Source organism: Chiloscyllium punctatum, chromosome 1, assembly GCF_047496795.1.
Source record: "Chiloscyllium punctatum isolate Juve2018m chromosome 1, sChiPun1.3, whole genome shotgun sequence".
Taxonomy (NCBI): domain Eukaryota; kingdom Metazoa; phylum Chordata; class Chondrichthyes; order Orectolobiformes; family Hemiscylliidae; genus Chiloscyllium; species Chiloscyllium punctatum.
In genome coordinates, this window is record NC_092739.1 from 129940664 (window position 1) to 129968549 (window position 27886).

Consider the following 27886-nt stretch of genomic DNA (forward strand, 5'->3'; position numbering starts at 1 on the left):
GATTATGTCATTTGATCGGCACCCAATCATCATAATCAATATTTCACATGTTTCATCACCGACAGTAGTGTGTACCATTTTCAAGACAGGTTTCAGTAGCTCACCAAACCTCCTAAGACAGTACTTTCCAAACCCACAACCTCTACCACCTCAGAGTGCAAAAGCCAAAGACGCATTGGAATATCACTGTCTTCAAGCTCTCCTCCAAACCTCACACCATCTAGATCTAGAATTATGTTTCCATTCCTTCAGTGTAGCTGGCTCAAAAACCTGGGATCTCCTCCCACCCCAGTTTATCTCTTCCAACCTCTTCAGACGGGCAGAAGTTACAAAAGCTTAAACATATGCGCCAAAAGATTCAAGAACAGCTTCTTCCCTGCTGTTAAGAATGGACCTTTTCTGAACAGACCTTTCAAATTTCAAATTTAGTCTTTGCTCTTTGTCCACCTACTCTGCAGCTGTAACTTTGTATTCCTTGCTCTGTTCTATTACCCTTATGCACTTTGAATGGTACGATGTGCCTATACTGCATGCAAAACAAAACTTTTCACTGTACCTCAGTACATATGACAATAAATTAAAACAAGCAGCACTGTGGGTTCCCCTACACCCCAAAGACTTGAGCTATTCAAGAAAGTAGCTCACTAACACACTTTCCTGGTTAATTTGGGAAGGGCAATAAATGATGACCTCCCAATGATGCCTATACCCCATGAATTAAAACAAAAGATAAGAATGCAAGATGTTAATGTCTTCAGTCATTTTACAGGTGTAATGTTAAAAACAACCTTATCCCTTCACATCTTTGTTTTAATATATATGCAATATTGGCCAATTAGCCCTAGTGGGCTCTCAAACATTTTCTTTCACACCGAATACAAAATCTCATTTGACTCCATCTACTACTAGGTTTCACTCTCAGAGTTATAAAGGAGTAACAACTAAGGCCGATACACATCTTTTTTCATACTCCAAAATCCGTGGTACAATCTATTAAGAGAGATGTTACTTTTGACTTTGCTGTAAGTTCTTTAAGCCATACACTGACTTGGAATTATATTGCCAGATGTTCACGGTCTACTGGGTCAAAATTCTGGAACTCCTCTAAAATCATTGAAAATGTCTCTGTACTACTTGGCTGTAGCAATTCAAGAATGCAGTGCTTTCTCAGACATCGTGTGGATGGGCAATAAGTGTTGGTCTAACCTGGAAAACCCATGTGGGCAAAAGTGGGTACGACAGATGCTGGAGATTAGAGTCAAGATTAGAGTGGTGCTGGAAAAGCACAGCATCCCTCGGATGCAGCATGATCTGCTGTGCTTTTCCAGTGCCACTCTAATCTCTGCAAACCCACGTGCCAAGAGAAAGTTTTATAAAGCAAGTCTCAAAAACTTGCATAAATTCAAAAATGCAGTGACTATGTAAATATTTATGCATTAGTGTTCTCATTGGAGTGAGCATAGGTCAAAAGCATGGTGTAAAAGCACATATAATAATCTATGAATTATTATGATTTGAAATGGTAGAAATATGCTAAAGGTTCACAGCTTTGCTTTCAAGCAAATTATATTTCATGCATCATGACCAGAAGATAACATTATTGATACAGATTGCATCAGAGTTTTATTATTTAAAAACAAAAGCTTTTTCAGGGAGATCACAACTACTTTTCTTGATAAAATGTAATTGACAAATTCATGGCTATTCAGCATTACAGTAGGGCTTTGATTATTATAATGACATTATTAAGTATCCATAATGCAATACTACAGCATGACTAATTAGAAATGTAATTATCACCCACAAAGAACTGTTTTGTCTGACTATCTCAAGTTTCAATCTCTTCCGTTTGAGAATCAAGCCCTTCTAAAATGCTTTCAACTTTATTTATGCATCTAGACACAAAGTAGCAAGCAGAAATATACTCCTGCAAGTGAAAGTTAGGCCTCTGCTGGTGAACTACATATGGAGTGCTGGCAGCTTTCACCCTTGCCTGCTAATCTTATGTTTTCAAACGTCCATGGCCTCTCCCAGTGCATCGTCAATTTGTAAATCTGGATCAGTGCCAAGTTGTCTTACTGTGGAGGCAGCAAATACTAGAACGTAGTACGTTGTTTTTATAGTTGCTCAAAAAGTGTGAACTTCATAAACAATGTGTCATAATGATGAAAGCTTGGAGATATGCTGAACATTCAGTGGTCCATGTAGCATCAAAGGTAAAAGATACCAAAACAATCAAACGTGTTTGTCAATATTGTTATCAAAGGGGCCTGTTGTAACAAAAACTGAAAGTCTATCAAACATTGTGTCACTTTGGTTAAAAGGTGGAGGCAGACTAAAGTTTCGGGGGCCCCTCTGAAGAGTGCAAGTGCATTGTTTGCAGAGATAAAGGGTTCGTCGAACTGTGTTAAACTCAGCTTGGCACAACATAACTCAAGAAAATATTCCATTCCTTTCAACACATACACTCCCATATTGCCCAGCATAGAGAGTTATGAAATTAAATCTCAGAACCTGAGAACTTGCTATCCCCAACAGTCTGTGTATACACATACACCAGATTGAATAATTAGCTCTGATAATACAATGCTAGGTTGGCAACACATTATAACTCATGTTCCCGGAACAGAGGATGTTATGTGGTGCAATAGGTAGCTGCTCTGGGTTCAAGTCCCACAACAGGAAGGCTTCTCAAAGTGGGGTTCAGACCCTAAGGTGGATCACAAGCTGAAATATCAAGTCTGTGACCTCCAAGGCTGATCTGTGAAGGTCTGACTGAACTCTTATTCTAACAGACTGGCCATCCACCTCAATCTTCTGTCACAGGTCTCATTGATAAGTTGTGAGAACTTTCAAGTCTCAAAAAAGGAAAAAGATCTGGGAAGCCCTACTCTAACGGCCCTTGATGTTCACAGTATTTGCAATGTGGCCAAACAGAATGGTACAAAAGTGGGAGAGGCTGAGCCACATTTGATACAGTGTGACACTCCTCAAGTTATATCAGCTGGTCTAGGAAACAAAACAGTAATGGAAACAGAGGCAAGATTGTCCTTTGGAAGTCATTTCTGAAGAAGTCACATTGAACTTGTTACGTTAATTCTCTTTCTTTCTTCACTGATGCTGCCAGACCTGCTGAGTTTTCCCAGCACTTCCTGTTTATATTTCAGATCTCTAGCATCTGCAGTATTTTGTTTTATTTTATAACAAATGTCACTAGGTGTGGGAAAGTCACGAATGCTAGATCGATCCTTCAAATAATCTTCAAATGGACCCACCAATTATCATTGGTACCAGTCAGATATATCTGTTACTGAGGCAATAATACACCTTTGGCAAAACTAGACGTCTCCCTTACAGCACAGTTACAGAAACTTCTTAATACAAACTAATCCATTCTGCAAGCCCTGAAATGCAAAGTGAAGTTTTAGCCTAGTATGAAATCAAATTTTAGATTTATTTGGGCACATAAACAAATATCTTAAAAGTCACTTCAACTTTTAAAATGTGTGCTTATGTCCAGAAAAGTATGAAACGTGAAAAGGTCATGGGAGGTCAGCCAGCATCAGCAAGTATTATCACGTCTAATTTTAAAGGAGGCGGGGGAATGGTAGTGTTGTGATTAGACTACTGAACACATAATCTAGAAGCTGCTAGAATCAGAGAAAGCTAGTACTAATTTTACAATATACTTAAAGAATTTGAATTTGGTTTCAAAATAAAGAGTTGGTATTAGTAAAATTGATCATGAAACTGTCAAGATAATCATTTGACACCTGAGTGACTGAGATCTGTTCCATGAAAGAAACCTATCATCCTTATTTGATCTGGCTGATGTATACATCCAGATCCTTGTCAATGTTGTTGTCTCCTAAGTGTTCCCTGAAGCAGTCCATTTGCCATTTAATTCATCAAGCAATAATTAACACTGAATACAAATAATTGAAGCAAGTCCACAACCACCTTCTCAAACTGGGGATGGGCAATAAATTTTGCCAAAATCGCAAAAATTAATTAAATTGATAATCTATTTGGCCACATTGCAAACACATCTACTGTGTACTTCAGAGTTGTAGAGCAATGTTTCACAAACTTTTTCCAACTGTGACCCCATTTCAAGGCTTGAAAATATACCACTGACAGACCAATAATCGACAGCGCTCTGGCCTGTTATGTATTTTATTATTGTACACCAGTTGCTAAAGGCAGGCATTACAGTGCAGCAAGCTGTAAAGAAGGTAAATAGTATATTGGCCTTTGTAGCAACAGGATTTGAGTACCAGAACAAGAATGTCTTTCTGCATTTATATTTGGAATATTGTTGCCGTTTTAGCCCCTGAGGAAGGATGGTCTTGCTGGAGAGGGAGTGCAGTAAAGGATTACCAGACTGATTCCTGGGATGTTGGGACTGACAAATGAAGAACAGTTGAAACAGTTAGGATTATATTTTTTAGAATTCAGAAGAAACTCATAGAAGTTTCAAACTCATGGAACTCAAATTCTCATAGCAATTTCTGTAAGGTTAACAGGACTAGGCAAGGTAGTTGCAGGATGTCTCCAATGGCTGGAGAGTTCAGAACCAGGGTTCTCAGTCTGAGGATATGGGTTCAACTATTTAGGACCACAATGTGGAGAAGTGTTTTCACTCAGAGAGTAGTGAGACTGTGGAATTAGCTATTATAGAAAGTAGTCAAGGCCAAAACAGTTGAAGAACTGCATGATTTCAAGAAGGACTCAAGGTTAATGGGATCAAAGGGTAAAGCAGGAACAGGTTATGGAGTTGAATATTTAACCATGATCATAATGAATAGTAGAGCAGGCTGAATGACCGACCCGTGCCCCAATTTTCTATGTCTCTATTTTCTGATTTCACTTTGAAGTTCTAGCACATGCAGCTTTTTTCCCTTTTCATTTTGCATGGCAATATAAAATTTGAGATTTAAATAGACTAATTTGCATGTCTTGCAAATACATCAACATGCTTTCTGGGATCTAAAATTGTTTCTCCTGCAGAGGACAAGCTCCCTGAATTTCAACTAGTTAACTCCAGGCAGGAAGTACTGATATAGACAGTGTTGGAAAACCAAAGCAAAAGCCTGGTAAAGTAAATAGAATTGTGGAGAATAAAAATCTATAAAATAGGAAAGCTATACGTGCACTGAAAGCAAAAAAAAAAGCAAACCCAAAACTGCCACACAAATTCACTTTCCAGGAATGTTACTTACTTTCACTGAATTGAATCTGGACATGGTGCAGTTACAGGATAGCCTGGCTCTGCTGAATGCTGTACGTTTGCATCGAGAAAGCTAAATGCAAGTTAAGACTCGTCAAAACTTAGAGTTCCTTGACTGGTATTCAAACCCTGAAAAAATGTTTTGAAAATAAATTGTACAGTTTTCTCTTACTTCAGATAGATCATCACTCCAGTCTGCTTTGGGTGTGAAATTGATGACAGAGACAACAAAAAAAAATCACACAGCCGAAAATGAATCCTGTTTAAAGGAGTGAAAGCATTTCTGATTTCGCAGATCCTGATCAACTATTCACTGAACCACTGAAGTGTAAATGTTGGATTTGTGGAAACAACATTTAACCAGACAAGTTCAATTTTTAACCACCCAGCTAAGCACCAGATATCTGACCAGTAGCATCAACATATTGAAGGATAGTTAAGACAAGGACTTACTGATTGTGCCCAGGAAATGCTAGCTTTTCTCCTGTAGCTCTGGAGGTAAGAGAAATGTCAGTGAGAGCTCCACCGCCGACTGTGCAGTGAATAGTATCTGCCTTTGCACAGAGTGGAGGTGTGGTTTCCAGCAGCAATTTGAGAAACTCACCTCGGGCCAATTTTTTTTGTGTGCGTGCGTTTATACATGGGCACACATTACCTGTTTGAAGAGAGCCAGGTCTCACATTATCAATTCGAGGAGGTATTTAGAAATATGGCCTGTCCTACGCAACCCCCCCTCCCCCCCCCCCCCACTCCCCCAATTCAAAATTATATTGTGAAATCAGTTGGATTATACATTTACAGGTTTTACCGTTTGGACCATGAAAAAACAAAAATAAGGCTTTTGATACAAACCTGGAGATTGCACATGGCATTGCTTGGGAGAAGGAATGACTTATTTATATGTTACTTTATTTGTTTGGAATTATTTACTGGACTACTAACAGTTAGATTATAACAATAGGATATACTTCATGGGGGCAGTGAGAGGGCCATTAGACTATAAGATATAAGAATAGAGTTAGGCCATTTGGCCATTTAGTCTGCTCAACCATTCGATCGCAGTTGATATGCTGATATGCCCCAAAATTATCTCTCTCAACTTCTTCTATCCCCATCTTACCAGCTCCTGACTTGCAACTACAGTTGTGGCACCCACTGTCATCTCCGTTAATCTCTCTCTGTCCAAGAGGTAAACAGCCCCAATAGGGCAGACAGAGTCAAGATGTGTTGCCTAACATTGAGCTCCTCATCCCTTAAGTGGGTACCATCCTGATTCTGACAGGCCGGAGGGGCTAACTGACCCCTGTGTCTGATCCACAACATTGACGATCCAGATGAAGGAACTGAGGGCATTGTTGCTCAGTTTGCAGATGACACAAAATTAGGTGGAGAGACAGGTAGTGTTGAGGAAGTGGGGAGGCTGCAGAAGGACTAGGACAGGCCAGGAGAGTTGACAAAAAAGTGGCATATGGAGTACAATGTGGGAAGGCGTGAGGTTATGTACTTTGGTAGCAAGAATAGGTATAGAATACTATCTAAATGAGGAAAGGCTTCAGAATTCTGAAGCACAAAGGGACTTGGGAATCCCAGTTCAGGATTCTCATAAGATTAATATGCAGGTTCAGTTGGCAGTTAGGAAGGCAAATGTAATGTTATCAGTCATTTTAAGAGAGCTAGAATACAAAAACAGGGATGTGCTGCTGAGGCTATATAAGGATCAGGATAAGATCAGGCACCAACATTTGAGGGCATGCTCCATGGGCACTGGTGCAAAGACTTCATGGCCATTGACATTAGGAACTGACATGGCCATCCTCGAAGAGTCCTCAATGTATATCGCTAATCCACTTACAGCATGCTTCTGTATTTCAATGATGGGCTGCGCCAGCAACTATCATTGTGATACTACAGCAATGACACTATTGTCATGGTACTGGAAGCTCCTGCCTTGCCTTGCCATTTTCACATTTTGTCCCCTCAGCCAGAGATACCATGCTCACAGGGCTGCTGTACTGTTGTGCCATTTAGCACAGGTACACAGCCAGGAAGATTGTCATGGCTGACTGGTGATCACATTCATCAAAGGAGGTAGCCTTTTGTTACAGAAGCGTGCTGTGAGTGGATTAGCGATATACATTGAGGACTCTTCGAGGATGGCACATGTCAGTTCCTAATGTCAATGGCCATGAAGTTTATGCACCAGTGCCCATGCAGCGTGCCCTCAAATGTTGGTGCCTGGTCTTTTGGGGCCAGGGTGGTAACAGGCTCTGACTTCCATGTTGAGAATTCTCAACATTTCGCTTGTTCAGCACATTTCTTATTCGCATAAGATGGAAAGTTGAATATTAGTGAAACATCATTAATCAGGCTTTTAACAATCTACAAACACTCTTAACTGGCAACTCACTGCATCACTCACAAATGTATAAAAGATGTAGTGAGTTTCTCCCAACATCAAGTTAGGCTTCACTGCATTTCTTACACAATTCTGCCACAGGTCCTGCCAGAACCTATGTCATTCAGACCTCCATAAGATTCCTCCTGTGGTCTTTGTCTTATATACCAATCTTAAGTTAGCATTTCTCAGTTTTTCCACAATTGTCTGTGAATCGAAACTGACAGTAATTCTGTAGTCCATAATGGTGAAAACAACATATGAAATTAAAGAAAGCAAAACTTAAGTGTACTTTTTTTTCCCAAGGCTAAAAGCAAACTGAGATATTAAGCTCCAGCAGAAAAGTGGGGCCTTAAATCAGTGCTATTTTCCTTCTGCAGCTGTAGCTGAAATTTTAGTTTTGGCTTTGTTTGTGGACAAATGCTTGATGAATTTTCCTGTTATTTATGATAAACATTAAAATAGCCACCTGAGGAATACCAGAAGAAGCTCTTCTAAAATTGTCAATGGAATATTTTCACATAGAGCAATAACTACATAGTTAACAAGATCAATAGCAATAGATCTAAAACACTGCAATTCTAGTACAAAATTATATGAATTCATTTCAAATCTATTTACCTGCCAAGTATTGTTTATTCTTTAATTGCTCAACATAATTCATCCTATTATAATACACAGTGCACTTTTAAAAAATATATTTTCAAACACTATTTTCCTAATCTGCTCCTAAATTCTCAAAGACATCTGTCAGTAGAAATGTTTCCTTGGATGGCAATCTACTGCCAGCATTTCACTGACTGAACACTTAAGGGGTAAACAAATTAGATTATTCAAATTAAGGATTATGCACTCCAGTGTTGGGCATAGTATTAAAATCTCAACAGCAGATCAGCATAGCTCAGAAAGTAAAATTTGTAACCAGAGCAGGAAATGGTTGCAAAATCAATGCTGTCAAACTGAAAAGTTCTCATTCTCCTTTAAGAAACCCAAGGGATTGAAGGCAGCTGTTGTACTCTTTACCTTCTTTCTTTTTACTGTGTATCCCTCATCATTTCACACTATTATATTGATGCCTTTAATGCTTTAATATTTGATATCATAGCTCCTGTTGCCTTTCACTTTGCCATTAAACCATCTCCTGTTTTCCACTTGAAAACTTACAGAGAACAAATAAACAGTACGGTACAGGAACAAGCCCTTCAGTCCATATGATGCCTTTTCTAAACTAAAAACATGTTTCTTCCATGCAGTCTGTATTCCTCTATTCCCTGCCTTTTTATGTGTCTGTCAAGATGCCTTTTAAATGTTGCTGTTGTATCTGCATCCACCACCTGTATTATTCTATTTATTTACCTATAGGAGGGCTTCTCCCCTGCCAAATGTACTGTGGCTCTACCATTTCATTTGTAATAACTTGTATCTCTGACATGGAGTTCGCGCACTTCAAACATTTACCTAGGTTTTCCTGCAGACCTAAACCATTGTAATCTGCCAAGGGACTTGATTCCCAGGAAGACACTGCATACATGATTTCATCATTTCCTAATTCACATGGACCTTTCTGCTGCATGTTCCTGACTGAAACATAATTAAGAAAACTCCATCCTATCAATGCTGACCATAACCTCTGCCCCCATTTTGTTTTGTTGTATTGTTTCCTGTTTCATTTTCAGCAGTGTTTGCTGATACGTGTACTCATGCATGTGCACAATTCCATACCTCAGATTACAACAGGATCTTGACCAGATGGGCCAATGGGCTGAGAAATGGCAGATGGAGTTTAATTCAGATAATTGTGAGGTGCTGCATTTTGGGAAAGCAAATCTTAGCAGGACCGCTACACTTAATGGTAAGGTCCTAGGGAGTGTTGCTGAACAAAGAGACCTTGGAGTGCAGGTTCATAGCTCCTTGAAAGTGGAGTCGCAGGTAGATAGAATAGTGAAGAAGGCGTTTGGTATGGCTTTCCTTTATTGGTCAGAGTATTGAGTACAGGAGTTGGGAGGTCATGTTGCAGCTGTACAGGACATTGGTTAGGCCACTGTTGGAATATTGCATGCAATTCTGGTTTCCTTCCTATTGGAAAGATGTTGTGAAACTTGAAAGGATTCAGAGAAGATTTACAAGATTGTTGCCATGGTTGGAGGATTTGAGCTATAAGGAGAGGCTGAACAGGCTGGGGCTGTTTTCCCTGGAGGATCGGAGGCTGAGGGGTGACCTTATAGAGGTTTACAAAATTATGAGGGGCATGGATAGGATAAATAGACAAAGTCTTTTCCCTGGGGTGGGGGGTCTCCAGAACTAGAGGGCATAGGTTTAGGAAGAGAGGGGAAAGATATAAAAGATGCTAAGGGGCAACATTTTCACGCAGAGGGTGGTACGTATATGGAATAAGCTGCCAGAGGAAGTGATGGAGGCTGGTACAATTGCATCATTTGAGAGGCATTTGGATGGGTATATGAATAGGAAGGGTTTGGAGGGACAGGGGCCGGGTGCTGGTAGGTGGGATTAGATTGGGATGGGATAACTTGTTGGCATGGACAGGTTGGACCGAAGGGCCTGTTTCCGTGCTGTACATCTCTATGGCTCTATGACTCTAATTGTAGGCACTATGATGTAATTTTTTTTTCAGCTATCTTCACACTTATATATAGATCACCAACCGTTGCATGATCTCTAATGGTTTTACACTTATTCTCTCAGAGAAGGTTTTGAAATGGCACACTTTAATATTGAGGAGATGGGGTCAATAAACTGTAGAGCTAGAAAAAGCACAGCAGGTCAAGCAACATCAGACGAGCACCGGAGCCGACATTTCAGATGAGGACCATTCATCAGGATTGGGGAGTGGGAAGGGGGCTGAGAAATAAATAGAGGGAGTGGATGGGACTTAGGGCAAGGTAGGTGGGGTGGCGATAGGTGGATGCAGGAAGGAGGTGATTGTGATTGGTCAGTGAGAAGGGTGGAGCAGATAGGTGGGAAGGAAGATGGACAGGTAGGGTCAGGTTAAGGGATGCGGTGGAGAGGGCGGGCTGGACCTAGGATGAGGTGGGGATGAGGGTTTTTGAAAGCCAGTGAATTCTATGTTAAGGCCCTATAGTGGGTGATGTGTTCTTCCTCCAGTCTGCATGTGGCCTTATTTTGATAGCAGAGGAGACCCAGGGATGGACATGTCATCGGGGGAGTGAGAGGGGGAGTTGAAATGGCTCGCAACTGGGAGGTGGGGCTGTTTGAACCGTACGGACCATAGATGTTCCCTGACCAGCCCCCAAATCTGCGCTCATTCTCTCCAATGTAGATGTGACCACATCGGAAATAACGGATGCAATAAATCATGTTAGAGGAAATGCAGGCAAATCTCTGCCAGACTTGGAATGATTCTTTGGAGAATTGGACAAAGGTGAGAGAGGAGATGTGAGGGCAGGTGTTGCACCTCCTGTGGCCACATAGGAAAGTTCTGGGTGTGAAGGAGGGGTTGGGTGGGGAGTGTGGATTTCACAAGAGCATTGTGGAGGGAACAGTTCCCATGGAAAGCAGATAGGGGGTAGGATGGAAGTATCATTTTTATGGTAGGGTCAGGTGCAGGTGGCGGAAATGGCAGAGGGTAATGCACTGGATTTGGAGATGAATGGGGTGGAATGTGACAACCGGGGACTCTGTCCTTATTTTTGTTTTGGGGGGGGTGATTTGAGGGCAGAGGAGTGGGAAGGGAAGGAGATGCAGGCGATGGCATTATTAATCACAGGGTAGGGGAAATTACGGTCCTTGAAGTAGGAGAACATCTGGGATTTCCTGGAGTGGAATTACTCAAGCTGGGAGCAGATATCATGGAGCCAGAGGGATTGGGAGTAAGGGACATTTTTGCAGGAGGAGGGTGGGAGGTGGTGTAGTCGAGATAGCTGTGGGAGTCAGTGGGTTTGTAATAGATGTCGTTGTTGTGTCGGTTGCTGGAGATTGAGACAGGGAGGTCCAGGAAGGGGAGGAAGGTGTCAGAGATGGTCCAGGTGAATTTGAGGGCAGGGTGGAAGGTCTAAATGAAGTTGATGAACTGTTCAAGCTCCTCATGGGAGTACAAGGCAACACCAATACAGTCATCAATGTAGCAGAGGGAAAAAGTGGGGGTTGGTGCTGGTGTCGCTGTGGAACAGAGACTGTTTCACGTATCCTATGAAGAGTCAGGCATAGCTGGGAACCATGTGGGTACCCATAGACACTCCTCTGGCTTGTAGCAAGTGGGAGGATTGAAAGGAGAAGTTGTTTCGGGTGAGGATCAGTTCCACCAATCGAATAAGAATGTCATTGGAGGGGTACTGGGTGGGTTGGTGGGAGATGCAGAAATGGAGGGACTTTAGGCTCTCCTTGCAGGGAATACAGTGTAGAGGGACTGAATATCCATGGTGAAGATGAGGTGTTGGGGGCTGGGGAATTGAAAGTCATGGAGTGATGTCCCAAATGTAGATGGGGAGTTCTTGGACCAAAGGGGACAGGCCAGAATCAAGATAAGAGATGAGTTCAGTGGGGGAGGAGCAGGCAGAAACTATCCGTCAAATGGAGCAGTCGGGTTTATGAATTTTGAGTAAGAGATAGAAATGAGTGATGCAGGGTTGAGGAACTATGAGGTTGGAGGCCATGGATGGGAGATCTCCCAAGGTGATATTGTTGTCGACGGTCTTGGAGATGATGGTTTGATGATGGGAGGAGAGGTCATAGTCAAGTGGGTGGTAGGAGGAGGTGTCAGAGAGTTGGCTTGTGGCCTCAGCAAAGTAGAGGTCAGTGCACCAAACCACCTCCATGGCTTCCTTGTCACCTGGTTTAACGGTGAGGTTGGGGTTCGAGTGGAAGGCTGCCCATTGCGAGGGGGAGAGTTTGAAAAGGGTGAGAGGAGTAGAATGATTGAGGTAGTTGATGTTGCAATGGCAGTTGGACATGAAGAGATCAAGGCTGGGTAGGAGATCAGACAGGGTGTCCAGGAGGATAGAGTTTGTTGGAAGTGAGAGAATGGATCTTTGGAGGGTGGGTGGGCGTCATGTTTAAAGAAGTAGGCACAGAAGCGACAGAAAAGAGTTTGGCATCTTGACGTGTGTAAAATTCATTGATATGTGGGCATAGTGGAATGAAGGTGAGTCTTTTGCTGAGGATTGACCATTCAGCATCAGTGAGGGGGAGGTCTTACCCCCACATCTTTCCCCTCACCTCCGTCCAAGGCCCCAAAGAATCTTTCCAAATCAGGCAGAGATTCACCTGGATTTCCTCTCACCTGATGTATTGCATCTGTTGCTCCTGATGTGGTCTTCTCTCCATTGGAGAGACCAAGCACAAACCCAGGGACCAGTTCAGGGGATATCTATTGTCCTTATGTTCCAATCAACCCCAGCTTCCAATTGCCAGCTATTTCACCACCCCCTCCCATTCCCCCGATGACATGTCCATTCCAGGCCTCCTCCACCATTAAAATAAGGCCACATGCAAACTGGAGGAAGAACTCTTCCACCTTGGGAGCTTACAACCATATGGCATTAACATAGAATTCACCAGCTTCCAAATCTCCCCAACACCCGCCTCATCCATGTCCAGCCCTCCCTCTCCGCCCCACCCCTCTGACCTGACCTAACCTGTCTATCTTCCTTCCCATCTATCCGCACCACCCTTCCCACTAACCAATCATTATCATGTCCTATCTGCATCCTCCTATCATCATCCCACCCACCTTTCTCCCAGCCCCATACCCTTCCCCCTATCTATTTCTCAGTCCCCTTCCCCCTCCCCAGTCCTGATGAAAGGTCCCGACCTGAAATGTCGACTCCCCTGCTCCTCGGATACTCTTTGACCTGCTGTGCTTTTCCAGCTCCCCATTTTATCGACTCTGACTTTCCAGCATCTGCAGTCCTCACTACCCCCACATTTTAACATGGCACAAGCTATTGGCTGATCTGAATGTTGAAAGCTATTTGTATCAAACTCAAAGATTCAAATTTTGAGGGGGCAAGAAATCAGTGAATCAACACGAATATTAAATCTCCAACCTGAATTAATCTGCCCATGGCCAATTTACAGATGAGTAGGAGAGTGGAGTGATCAATGTGCTCCCAGAAGGGGGATTGATCATTTAGATATTTGTATAAAATTCTGTGTGTCTCAAATATTTTGCATCTTTCTGGAGCTTTCATCACTCCAGAATATCCCAAATCACTTACCAGCCAATGGGCTGAATTCTGCTATGCTTTGGCCAAGTGACAGCTATGATAAGTTTCATAAGGAGTTTCTCTCTGTGAAGCCTCATGAGTTTTCTTGCTGTATCTTCCCAAAGCTACCTTATTAATGACCTAGCCTTTCCTTTGGAACTCATCACCTCCAATTCTCCTCATATCCTGGCACTTGCCTCAGCAGCAACAACTCATCACTGCTGGGGTATCCCAGAATGGACTGGAATCCCTGAGACTGGAGCCATCTTTAAAATCCTGTTGTGCACCCAGCCAAGTACTGTCAGTTCCGAACTGCCCTTGGTTTCTGACATTTGCCTCTGATGTGACCCCTCAGTTTATGAAAAGAGAGCTCTAGGTCCTGGAGGATGGGAGTGACATGGAACAGAGATGGCCCTTTCCTCAGTAAACCCAGAGGAGTCCACCGCACCATACCATACCAGCCAACTCTGAGATTGCCACCCACTTCAGTATGGACCCAGCTATCTAGAGAATTGAACATGGTATATGGTGAAGGTCAATGACTTTCTCAACTCAGCCAATGTAAATGGCACCATCTTCTCTCTCTGATATCTTACACTCACTCTATCTCTGCTACCGCACTCACCTCCCACAAGGTCTATGCCCTATCATCTTTCCTGCATCATCTACCTTTACTCACCCCACACTACTAACACAGCATGCCCTCAGTGCTGGGTAAAAACAATGACTGCAGATGCTGAAAACCAAATACTGGATTAGTGGTGCTGGAAGAGCACAGCAGTTCAGGCAGCATCCAACGAGCAGCGAAATCGATGTTTCGGGCAAAAACCCTTCCTACTCACTCAATTGGGAGACCTTCCATTTTAACCCCACTTGCAACTATAATAACAACTGTCCCAACCACAGTTTATCTCCCTTAAAAACTACCTCCCTTAGTCCTGGAGGAAAACAGCCCACAATGAGGCCAAAGGCTTAAGGTAGCTGATGGGCTGCTTGACATTTGGCTCCTCATGCTTTATAAGGAGTGAATCCTGAGCCTGAGAGCCCAAGCAGCTGACTGACTGTGTCCAAGCCCCACTGGTATTGGAAGCTGCCCTTGACTTACCATGCCAGGATCACCAAACTAAAGGCCATCTGCCATCTCTTGACTGAGGACTGCTGACAAACAAAACAAGCTTCCTAGTTTTAAGTCTGTACTGAACAGTACAGCAATACATCAGTACTGTGAGTCTGGTTTATCTGGCTGAGGGAACAAACAGCAGAAAGGCGAGATAGGAAAGCTGTCAGTATCTAAGTAGGCTGAAAGGGAGTAATTAATAAGAGAGCATGGAAGCAGTCCTGGGATGCAGCTTGGTCCAGTCTGTGAGCTGGATGTGTGTTCCTGAGCACAAAGTATCCTACAGCAGCATTGCAATGAGGTGTAGCACCGAAGTACAGAGATGGACTGTATGTGGATTGGGGGTGTGTGATGAGCAGTCTTAGAGGCTTGCACATGTCATTTACTGATGTCCAAGGATATGGGGTGCATGTCAAGAATGTGGTGCTGGAAAAGCACAGCAGGTCAGGCAGCATCCGAGGAGCAGGAGAATCGACGTTTCGGGCATATGCCCTTCATCAGAAATGCTTTTCCAGCACCACACTCGCAACTCTGATCTCCAGCATCTGCAGTCCTCACTTTCTCCAATGGGGTCATGTGTCCATTGAACATTTGCTGAGAGGTTGGCATCTGGTGTACAACATGGAGGTTTTTTGGACCGAGTCACCAGGTACTTGCTCTGACTTCTAGAGAATGATTGACATCTGTTTGCTTGCTGTGGATGGCAGGATAGAAAGCTGCATCATCATGAGGCTCAATGTGCAGTTACTATGATGGTTATCAATCAATAATCCCCCTCAATAGGCAATGCATTGCTGCCTAGTGAGAATGTTGTCTCGATATCCAAAAGTTAGTTAAAAACATAATAAGTTGCTCCTGGTATCATGACAGGTTTTAAGGTGGTATGACTAAACAATCTGTCCCTCAATCAACATCACAAAAATAAATATTGGCCAGGAAATTAAGGAGAACGCCCCTGCTATTCTTTGACACATTGTCACAGGGTCTTTTACCTGCCACCATTCAGCAAAATAGACCGTGGATTAATGTCCTGTTCAACAGCTTCAACAATGCAGCACCACCTCAGTCTTGCACTGCAGTGCTAACCAAGATGTATGTTCTCAAGTCTTGGAGCAATGTTTGAGCCTACATGTTTCTAACTGAGAAGACTGAATACTGCTGACTCAGCCACAGTGCTCACTATTTTCAGATTTTATCTCCATTTTGTTTTTCCTGCCAGATAAAGGAGGGATGAAGAGATAAATGCATTTTTAGCATCCCTGTCAAACTGTAGCAATGCTTTTCTGTTCCGGAAACACTACTTTCTTCCCCATGATGAGACCCCTATAATTAGTCATACATCCCACATTAGACAACCTTCCCGTCACATGGTAAATGCCAAAATACTATGTTGCTTTGGAAAATCCAACACAACCAGAATTCCATTGCCATCCATGAAATCTCAGCCCAATATTGAGACAATTGCTTGAAGTCAATGATGTCCTTCTTTAGAACTGGGAGATGTTTGAGATCTTTGTTTATTACTTATTCTTGGCATCTGGGTTTCATTAGCAAGGACGGTGGAGATTGTACCTTATAAATGGTGAACTGGCTTTTGGGGGAGAGTCAGGAAGAAAAATAATCACCATAGATGTTCCAACCTCCGACCTGCTCTTGGTAGCCATTGTATTTATTTGGGTAACCCAGCATGGGTTTTGGTCAATGGTAACCCCTTGTATGTTGATTGTGGGGATTCAGTGGGTAGTGACGCCATTGAATGTAAAGAAGCAATGGTTAGATTCTCTCTCGTTGGAAACATTCATTGTCTGGCACTTGTCTGGCACTTGTGTGATACAAATATTACTAACCACTTATCAGACCTGGATACAATCTTGCTGCATCAGTAACTGAGGCATTGCAAATGGTGCTGAATATTGCACAATTATCAATGAGTCAACCTTGCATCATAATTTCAATGGAAGATTTTTCTGGGTCTTATCAATCACCTAGTTTCCTTTAGGTAAAGCTTTGATCAAACCTAAGTCCTGACATATACTTTATGGTTGTGGTTACTTGCCCCTTATTAATTGATGAATATTTAATTGCTGCAAGTGAATATAATGGAACTAAATGAGGCAATTAAAGTGACAAAAGTTGCTGTTCATTGAATTATACTGCACTTGTGTGCTTCATAAAATTATCTGCAAGTTACATGCCCTTTCAGGTCCTGTACTCTGGAAGTGATAAGTAACTGATAACTGGATAATTCCTCATTTGACTAACATAATTCAGGGTCTCTGTAGCTTTATATGCCCAGAAGGTTCAAATTCTCTTTTTTCATTGAGTTTTATGAATCATTTTAAACACAGGCAACAGAGGGGAGCAGCTTGGACTCTGAATACCAGTGATGACTCAGATTAAACATGTCAGAAGAAATTTTCTTGCTGGGAATGTTTTTTTTTGTCCTTGTTTGTCAAGTTATCATGTTGTGAGATGAACAGTGAGTAACCATACCAACCTTTCCCCACTGACTCCACGTCAAAGAAGTGAAGTTGGCTGTGGAAATCTGAGCAGTTTGTGCAATTAATGGGCAGGTTTTGTCACCCTCATTGCAAACCTGTATTTGTATGGTATTTCAAATGCAAATAAACTTTGCCAAATAGTTTCACAAAATACACCAGAGAGTGGAGAAAGTGTGCATAAATGAGATGACCACAGGGATGCTCAGAACAGCCTCATTTGAAATGCTGTGTAAAGAAGCAGAAACATCACAAGTGGGAGTGTGTGGGTTCAGGATGGTTGAAAACATCAAGATTGAAGTTGGAGCAAAGGAATGAGATTCAAAATAACAAAACACACACATATATAAAGCTAGAGGATGTTGTACAGAACGCAGAGATACATTCACTTAACGACAAGGATTTGAACTCTAGAATTGGGGATTCTAAAAGAAGGGGCACGATCTAGAAATTGAGGAGAGCTGTTAGTAAGTACATCGACATGTAAAGGGTGGAAGACACTTGGAACTCTCTTCCACAAAAGGCAATAGACGCTGGTTCAGCTGTTAATTTTAAATGTGAAATAGATAATTTTTTGCTAAGCAAAGGTATTAAGGCATATGGGCCAAAGGCATGGAGTTAGGTCACAGATCAGCCATGATCTCATTGAATCATACAACAGACTCAAGAGGCTGAATGGCTTCCTGCTGTTCCTAAGTTTATATATATGGTCTCTGTCCTTGGACTCCAGCAAGTTTACTCACACAATTCTCTGCTGCTCATCTCATAATGTATGCATTAAGCCCTTACAGTGCTCTTCTCTCACTAATCAGCAGCATACATACTCAGTGCTGCTGGAACATTCTAGGACTCTTGCCACCACAATCAATCATTGCAACCCAGGAGCTGCTATTCATTATGTGCTGCTGCCCAATTCCAAAGGACATGGCTCAGAGAGGGGGGTTGGTAATCCACTTCACCTACAGGGATCAGGAAGTTCTGTTCGATGACATAGTGAAGAAAAGTGTCATCCTCTTTCCTTACAGGGAGCCACAATACCAGAACCTGCCAGTCTGGTCTGACATTGTCACCTGGGTCAGTGTGTTGTCAACAGTCCAGGGGAATACCCAATAGTGCAGCAAGAAGATTAATGACCTTCTTCTCTCCCATTAGAGTAAGTGCCATCATCTTCTCTCTGTTAGTGCATGCTCTCTGTAACTCTGCTACTGTACCCACCTGTCAACACTGCTCAAGGCCCACCGGTCTTACTATTACAGGTAGCATGTTCTATCAACCACCCTCACATACCCCAAACACCCCCAGACTAATCACCCCTGCATGGCTTCTGCACATGCTATTTACTCACTCAGGGCTCCTCACCATCTTTCCCCAACCTGCACCAACACCAACAGCTGTGCCACCCACTTCCTTCACAACCTCTCCCTTTGGATCATTCCAGGAGCAAACAGCCCACAGTAGGGTAGAGACAGCCAGAATAGATGGGGCAGGGCCCGACACTTGTCTCCTAACCCCCTATGAGTAGAGGACCTTTACCTTAGCTGGAAATGACCATGACCGCTGATGAGATGATACAGACATCTCCACATCCTGACAACCAAGTGGGATTCATCGTGAGTGTTGAGCTGCCCCTTGCATTATGACCACTGTGAATGTAACCTTTACTCACAGGCACCAGTGGCATCTGTACAGTCGCTGTGCTGAAGTCACCGTGCACCTTCATCAGTCAGAGCATTGAGTATAGAAGTTGGGAAGTTATGTTGTAGCTATACAGGATGTTGGTGAGGCCACACTTGGAGTATTGTGTTCAATTTTGGTCACCCTACTATAGGAAGGATGTTATTAAACTAGGAAGAGCACAAACAAAATTTATAAGGATGTTGCCAGGACTCAAGGATCTGAGTTACAGGGAGAGGTTGGACAAGCTAGGACTTTTTTCTTTAGGTCGTAGGAGACTGAGGGGGCATCTTATGGAAGTGCATAAGATCATGAGAGGCATAGATAGGGTGAATACACTCAGTCTTTTTCCCAGAGTTGGGGAATCAAAGACTAGAGGGCGTCAGTTTAGGGTTAGAGGGGCAAGTATAAAAGGGAACCTGAGGGGCAGCTTTATTATACAGAGGGTGATATGCACTTGGAATGAGCTGCCAATGGAAGTGGGTACATTAACAACATTTAAAAGGCATTTGAACAAATACATGGATAGGAAAGGATTCGAAGAATATGGGCCACAAATATGGGGTTTGAGTGGTGGACACTTTAGTCAGCATGGGCCAGTTTGAGCTGATGGGCCTGTCTGTGGGCTGTAGGACTCCATGACTCTATATGACTCGATAAGAGAGCAGCCTCTCAGGGCATCAGCTCCTCTGCTAACTCTGAGAAGAATCCACAGATCCCTGTGAGGAAGCATCAGCAAGGCTACCTCCTACACCCACCTCCTGCAGCTCAGAGACTGACATCTCCATGGTATCTTCACCAGATTAGGGTGAGGAGCACAAGCTGGTGAACACATCGCTGCTATGTCTCAGCAGCTGGCTGAGGAAGACATGGCCCAGGCCATTGGCACTTGGAGAACTGCCAGAGACCACGTACTTGCTCAGACCCAAGCAGGAGAACACTCCATGGTGTCGGCTGTTAATTAACTCATTTCAATGCACAAACAGACATATGGGCAGCAGGCAGGTATGTCGGAGACTCTCAGGAAACTGAAACAAAGTTGAAGGAAGGTCCATCAATACTATTGATACTGTGCTGTTACCTGACTCTAAGCCTGACTCACTGGGACCTGATTCAGATTATCCCTCTCAAGTCTTTTGACACACACATACAGCAGGAGATTGTACGTGTGGCAGCAATAATGAAAACATTTCCCCCCACTCCGCAACTCCAACCTAAGCATTACCAAAAACAGACAGCATTGCATTTTGGATAATGTGTGAACAGTTTGTAGTCCGAGCTGTGAAGTCAGCAGTTCCTACAACTTGTACAGGCAATGAAATCTTGAAAGGTGATTTGCAAATGAGGTGAATCTTTACAGCTTGCCTGACATTATTTGTGTTTCACAGTTATTACTGAAATTAATCTATAATGATGAATGAGATGGTTAAGATTGCTTCTGACCAGGAATTTTAGTCAACACAGTTGGTCAACGCATGACGCCCACATACAAATCATATGATAACAGATGTCTTTAACTTGCATTATGTGAGTTCTTTTCATTGCTGCTGCCTTTGAAGGACCTCAAATCACACAAATTGATAAAGTCATGAGGGGGCACAGATAAGGTGAATAGCAAATGTCTTTTCTCTAGGTTGGGGGAGTTCAAAACTAGGGGGCATAGGCTTAAGACTTCTTACACAGAGGGTTGTGCATATATGGAATGAGCTGCCAGAGGAAGTGGTAGATGCAGGTACAGTTACAGTGTTTAAAAGACATTTGGACGGTACATGAAAAGGTTTAGAAAGTTAAGGCCCAAATACAGGCAAATGGCACTAGATTGGGAAATCTGGTCGACATGGACAGGTTGGACCGAAGGTGTCAAAAGACTCTATGATTCTATAACTCTAGCCATAACCTCTGCCCAATATGGATGTGGTGGTAGCCAATTTTTATTTCAGTTGTGTATTTGCAATTTGGATAAGGGTGAAAGGCAACACAGGAATCATGGCACAACTCATAGGGTTAGCTTCTCAATCTAACTGACCCCTTCCAAAAATTCATGTTCCTTTCTTCCTTGCCCTTTCTGTCAACCGCATCAGCTGTGGTCTTCTCCATGTTAGAGTTTTACAGCATGGACATCACCCTTTGTGTTAGATGCTGCATTGTGGAAAGTCATTATGATGCCTTCTATATCAGCAGGCTCTATCCGATTTGCTGGTACTAACCAGAGCTGAAAATGTGTTGCTGGAAAAGCGCAGCAGGTCAGGCAGCATCCAAGGAACAGGAGATTCGACGTTTCGGGCATCAGCCCTTCTTCAGGAATGAGGAAAGTGTGTCCAGCAGGCTAAGATAAAAGGTAGGGAGTAGGGACTTGGGGGATGGGCGTTGGGAATGCGATAAGTGGAGGGAGGTCAAGGTGAGGGTGATAGGCCGGAGTGGGATGGGGGCGGAGAGGTCAGGAAGAAGATTGCAGGTTAGGAAGGCGATGCTGAGTTCGAGGGATTTGACTGAGACATTGTGGGGGGAGGGGAAATGAGGTTGCAGTCAAATCCCTCGAACTCAGCACCATATGTCTGTTTGTGCATTGACCTCCCTCCACCTATCGCATTCCCAACACCCCTCCCCCAAGTCCCTCCTCCCTACCTTTTATCTTAGCCTGCTGGACACACTTTCCTCATTCCTGAAGAAGGGCTGATGCCCGAAACATCGATTCTCCTGTTCCTTGGATGCTGCCTGACCTGCTGCGCTTTTCCAGCAACACATTTTCAGCTCTGATCTCCAGCATCTGCAGTCCTCACTTTCTCCTGGTACTAACCAGAGTCAGGTTGGCTGAATAAAGCAGCTTATCTATGATTGTGATACATCCAAAGGAAAAGCACACCAGATACAGAACCATGATCTTTTCAGTGAGTTCCAGTTAATTGATGGAATTATCAGACCGGTTAGGAGTGCTGGATTAGTCAAATATGAAGATGAGAAATTGTAGGTTAAGATTTCTGCAGCAGCAGAAAGGTATGGTTAAAGTGAGGTGAAGTGACTCAAAGAAAATTAAGCAACTATAGTGGCAAATTTGTGGTGGGGTTTCGAACTCAACTCAGGCTCAAAAAGGGCATTGAATTTGTGATACAGCAGTTCCTTCCTCAGAACGTTGCCAGAGAGGATGATGGAATTAGGTGCTGGTGTGCAGTGTTTTGACAGGAGCCAGTCATGACAACTACTGTCTTGCCAATGTTATTTTTAAAGAAAGCTCTTAGTCATCTGTGTTAATGTCAGATAAATATTGAGTAAGGTGGAACAATATTGGATCATGGAATCTGGTGAAGGCAAGAAATAAAATTGATAAGTTGCAGATGCAGATTGTCATGTGGAATTATAACACAGGCCTGGCTGAAGCAAGAGCAGGACTGCGTTAACCAGAGTTTCCAACAAAGATAGAAAAAGATAAAAGGGATGAAGGGTGGCAGAATTGGTTAAAGAGAACACTTCAATGCTCGAGATGCTGTAACTAGGCCTAAGGAAGGTAATAATGCAAATACATTGCTCAGTATGGTCTACAGATCACCAGCCAGTGGGAAGGATGCAATGGAAAAAAATTGCAAGGAAATTATAGAAAGATTCAAGCATTATAGAAAAATTCTAATGAGAATCTTTAATAACTTGAATATAGGTTTGGATAGAGGTACTGTCAAGGGCAGAGAGTGCAAGTATCTTTAAATTCTTTTCAGGAGATTTTTCTGCAGCTGTATGTGTCCAGTCCAACAAGGAAGGAGGCACTACTCAACTGGCTTCTGGCAAAAGTGGCGCTTCACCTGATAAAAGGGCAGCATTTTGAAAGCTTGCAATTTCAAATGGTCTAGGCAGAGTCAAGGCATATCCCCTCAAAAGGAAAAGGTGGGACAACAAATAGAGAAAGGGGATAGAAATTAAGATAAAGTGTGCTTATGACAAATGTCAGGTAGAAATTATAATTGAGATCTAAGCTAAATACAAAATGCTCAGAAGGGACCTGAAAGAGAAAATAAGTGAAGCAAAGAGAGGTTGAGAAAAAAGACTGGCAGCTTTATAAGAAGCAATAAAAGATATTCAGCAATAATGCAGCATGATTGTTATCCTAAACAATATCTCTGATATCTTAGATAAGAAACTGGAATTTCAAACACAAATGTTCAATTCTGTTTATCTAATTCTTTATATTTTCATTTTGTCCTGTATCCACAGATTTTGGACAGCGAATCCAACATTTCTATTATCCTTCATGTGAAGAAATACTCCCTGATATCATCCTTGTATGGTGGTACTATAGCTTTGGAGGTGTATTTTGTCCTATTTTCTCTTGAAGAGAGGTTATGAGCCATAGATGCCAAACTCTCTCTTCAGAATCAATAAACAGCTTGTGAGGCCTTGGGTTTTTTTTTTTGAAAAGTTGGAGTAGAAGCAGGCTCCCATGGAAACAAGGTTTTAGTTTAGCTTTCAGTAGTTGCTGGGGTTTTGAAGTTGGTTGTGGAAGCTGCCATACCTCTCTCTTTACCAAAGTTTCTCTTGTGGTTCTTTCCTTCTGGACTGGAGAAACATCACACCAATCTATTTTACTGAAATTGCCTTCACTAAGGGTGCGTTTCTGGGATGTGACTATATCGGAGCAGTTGCTGTTTAGTAGTTAAATAATATATTATTCTGTTAAGTTTTCCAATAGAGTTAAAGTTTATTCAATTCTTCTTTCTTTTGATTGTATTTTAACTGAAGGATAAGACTAAAGTGTGTTTTGCTTAAAGCTGAGTAATGTAATGCATTAAATTATATCTAGAACACAACACCTTATATTTGCCTTTAAAGAAGATAAAGGTTAGGGTCTAGGCTATCTCCTCAATATATCTGAAGGGGTTTGGATATGCCCGTACGCAGGTCCAAATTTTAATGCTCCACCAATGAAAACAGTTTTCCTTCTTCTACCCTTAAAAATGATCTCTTCACCTTGAAGGATTCAGATAGATTATCTTTTAATCTTTATACTGAAGGGAATACAAACACAGCCTGTGCAAATCACCCTCATAATTGAAGCCCATCATCATTCAGATCGGTCTGCGCTGCTCCCTCTGTAAAGCCAACACATGGTTCCTGAGTTGCAGTTCCAAGAAATCAATCAAAAACCGAAAGGACTGCAGATGCTGTGAATCAGAAGCAAAATGAGAAGTTGCTGGAAAAGCTCAGCAGGTCTGGCAGCATCTGTGAAGAGAAATAAAAGTTAACATTTTGGGTCCAGTCACCCTTTCTCAGAACTCATCTGAGGAAGAACACTTCTGAGGAAGGGTCACCAGACCCAAAACGGTAACGTTGATTTCTCTCCACAGATACTGCCAGACCTGCTGAGCTTTTCCAGCAACTTCTCTTTTTATTTCAAATGCTTTGTCTAGTTGGGATCTAACTGGGATCTTTATATCATGAATATGATGTACAGACAATCTGCAAACATGAAAACGATTAGAATCAGAAAGTCTGTGATGTCTGGCAAAAAGAACTTCTTCTTCCAGTCTTGAAAAGGAGATATGATTTTACACAAAGAGCAAATTTGTCACATCATCAACAAAGCAAAGCCTGAGCCTGGAAAGGGCAGTTCATATGACTCACCGTTCAAGGAATAGGAAAGAGCTATTTCGAATATTTTGTGGAGCTTATTTATAACAATTTGATTTTAATGATAAATCAAGCTTAAAGCATAAAGAACATAGACCTACATAAAATCTAATTCATTATGAAGCAGAGTTGGTGGAATGCTACTAAGTTTATAACACTGAAACAACCAAATGATCCATCAAAATTTATGCTCTTACATGAACTTCCTCCCTCATATCTTGACCTAACCTTATCAACAAATTCTTATGCGTCACTTTCCCTCACTGTTTACAAAAAATAAGATCAACATTTACTGAACCTTCACGTTATTTTGTTATATTCATTCAGAGGGCATGAGCATTACTGGGTGAAATGGTATTTGATGCCCTTCCCTAATTGCCCCTAAGAGGATGGTGGTGAGCTGCCTTCTTAAAGCATTGCAGCCCATGTGGTGTGAGTGCAGTCATAATGAATACTAAAGTAATAAAAATACTAAAATACCAAAGGGACAATGATAAAGTTCCAGGTCAGGATGGTGAATGACTTGGAGAGGAACTTGCAGGTGATGATATTTCCATATATCTGCTGCTCTTGTCCTTCTAGATGGTCGAGGCCCTAGATTTGGAAGGTGCTGTCAAACGAACCTTGGTGATTTGTACACTGCTGCCACTGAGCATCTAATCTATTCACTTTAACTCTTCGTCTGTTAGGCAGGTTTCACAATCCCTGGATCAAGGGCTTTCACCTAAGTTCAGTCCTGAAATAGCTATTATCATATATTTATTGGCCCCTCATTTTGGGTTCTGTATGTCTACCTATGAATCAATCTCATAATTTTAAAGCCTTTAATACCTCTAGCATCATGTATGAGACTGAGTCAAACTTTCTTCAGCAAAGTTATGTCTTATTGACAATAGAATTTTCTTTGTAGACTTTATATAAAATCATAAGTAAATGGAGGTCCTCACTTTTCCGTTTCGGTCCTGACAGTTGTTTTTATTGAAGGCATGATAAAACATAATGTTATGAGTGTCTGTGCTACTCAAGTACACAAGTAATCACCTATTTATCTGTTAGTATGAGCATGTGTAATGTACTCAGTGCTTGGTCAGATTTCCTTAAGCTAAAACATTAGCTCTTTTTCTCTCTGCAAGCTACCTGGCTTGCTGAGCTTTTTGTTCTTAGTTTGTTCTTATATCAATTCAAGTTTGGTTGTCCCTGTGGTTGCAAGTAAGACAATTTCTATCAAGAATGATAAAACTTCCTGCTCTCTACTTCTTTACCCCTCTTCTCACATCTTTGCCTGCTCTGTATGGCTTCTGCTCACTCTTCCAGGGAAGGTCGGCTAGGGCATCTATGCTTGGAAACAACTGGTTTGTGCAAATATCATGAACTCACCAAAATTGTATTTAAACACCATCACATGACTCCCTGCAGGCTTCTAAAACAATGAACAATAAAACAATGAAAGGCATCTAATTGCAACAATTATAGAAGAAGGAAACCAGCAACAAATCTGCCGGAAGTTAATGATCCCCTGAAATAACACTGGTTTGGGATCTCATTTTCTCGCCTGGGCAGTGCATTGTTATATGAGATCGCTGCAACTTCAAACCCCACAATGATATCCCTGCTGTCTATTCAATGTTGTCCACTCAAGAACGTATTGTGAGTGCAGAAGTGGACACAATGCCTCAGATACCATTTTATGGGACCTATACCCCTCAAAATAGCAAATATCTAGTCTGGATTTGTCCCAGCATCTTTGTTATTTATGGCATTAAAATCTACTGACTATCATATGGTGGGTGATTTCATATCATGTATCCCAATTATCCATTAGATATCCACTGGCTTCTTTCTTCTGAAGTGTCGTAAAAATACGTTTTCAAATTTGTTTAAATTTACTGCAGGAATCAGCTGACAATTCTCAGAACATGTTACCACAGACTCCAGAAACTAGCAGAGTCTGACAATTAAGTGACACTGAGGGATTGAACACTCAGTGTTTGCCATATAGCCAAAGCATAACATCAGACTAAAAGCCTCATTAAAATGGTGCCATCAGGAGTGAGGCCAACAACAGACGTCTCACTGGAAACAAATCAGTCCTTGTCATAATTGAGCTAATCAGTCTGTAGTTATCGCAGTCTAACTAACTAGTAAGTAACCATGTGTTTTAAGTGGCAGTATTGTTTTCAAGTTTAAAACTTTCATGATAAAGTTGTTGGATTTGTGGTGAAATTGGGTCCATTGTAACTCTTAATCCCCCAAACACTAAAAATAAATGTTCTTCTGTAAATCTTTTCCCTAAACCATTTTTACCACTGCATATTTTGGATTTGTTTTTAATACTCATAAAATACTCGAGATTCCACATTGACATGTTAATTGATAGAGTACTTGTTTAAAAAAATCATCCTGTCAAGTAAATAACACTGCATTTGCATAAAATGAATAACTTCTATCAAGATGAGAAAACGAAAACAATGACTACATACAACAATCCACTAAAACCAGCCATGAGTGACTGGCTTTGTATGAGTACATATCCCTTGTTCTCACATGTATATCAGCAATATGTTTTCATTTGAAGCTAGTCAGTAAGACATTCAGGTGACTACACCCAAGTGAGATGTGAAAAGAATGAATTAGCTTCCTGTGATAAGTTCAGCTAAGTAATTTTCAGGTTCAGATATGAATTAAAAATCAGTCTCTGACATAGAATGATCAAATTTCATGTAGGTTAGATTGTGATGTTAAGCAGTCAATGACCTAGTAATGGCAATTATCTGTCAATCAGTTGAAAACAGCTGGTGTCACTTATTGTAGCAAGAAGAGAAAACTAACTAGTGACTCATCAGAAGCTTAATATAAGATACTGATTAATCAAACTGATTGGGCACTGAGGGTACATAACCTAGAGGTTGGGTTTAGAAGGCGTAGAGCCAGTCTATCTGCATAATGCTGTTAGAACCATAAGCCATAGGAGCAGATTTAGACCATTGGGCCTACTCTGTCATTTGATCATAACTGATATGTTTCTACATCCCATTCTCCTGCCTTCTCCCTGTAACCTTTGATCCTCTTATTAATCAAGACCCTATCTATCTCTGTCTTATATTTATTTATTGACATGGCCTCTACAGACCTCTGCGGCAACAAGTTCCACAGATAAACCACCCTCTGGCTGAAGAA

At 41.9% G+C, this 27886-nt stretch overlaps 1 protein-coding gene across 3 annotated transcripts in view; it reads right to left on the reverse strand.

The window, feature by feature from the left end:
* The window catches only part of rab27b (RAB27B, member RAS oncogene family), a 151726-nt gene that overhangs the window by 47994 nt on the left and 75846 nt on the right, over positions 1–27886 (reverse strand). Inside the window, exon 1 of one of the 3 annotated variants that reach the window (XM_072574115.1) lies at positions 5684–5786. The exons of 1 other annotated variant lie outside the window; for it this stretch is intronic. The gene's annotated coding sequence lies outside the window, so the exon portion shown is untranslated. Of the gene's footprint in view, positions 1–5222; positions 5299–5683; positions 5787–27886 lie in introns of those variants that run through there. One more of the 3 variants, XM_072574135.1, reaches the window with a different exon arrangement.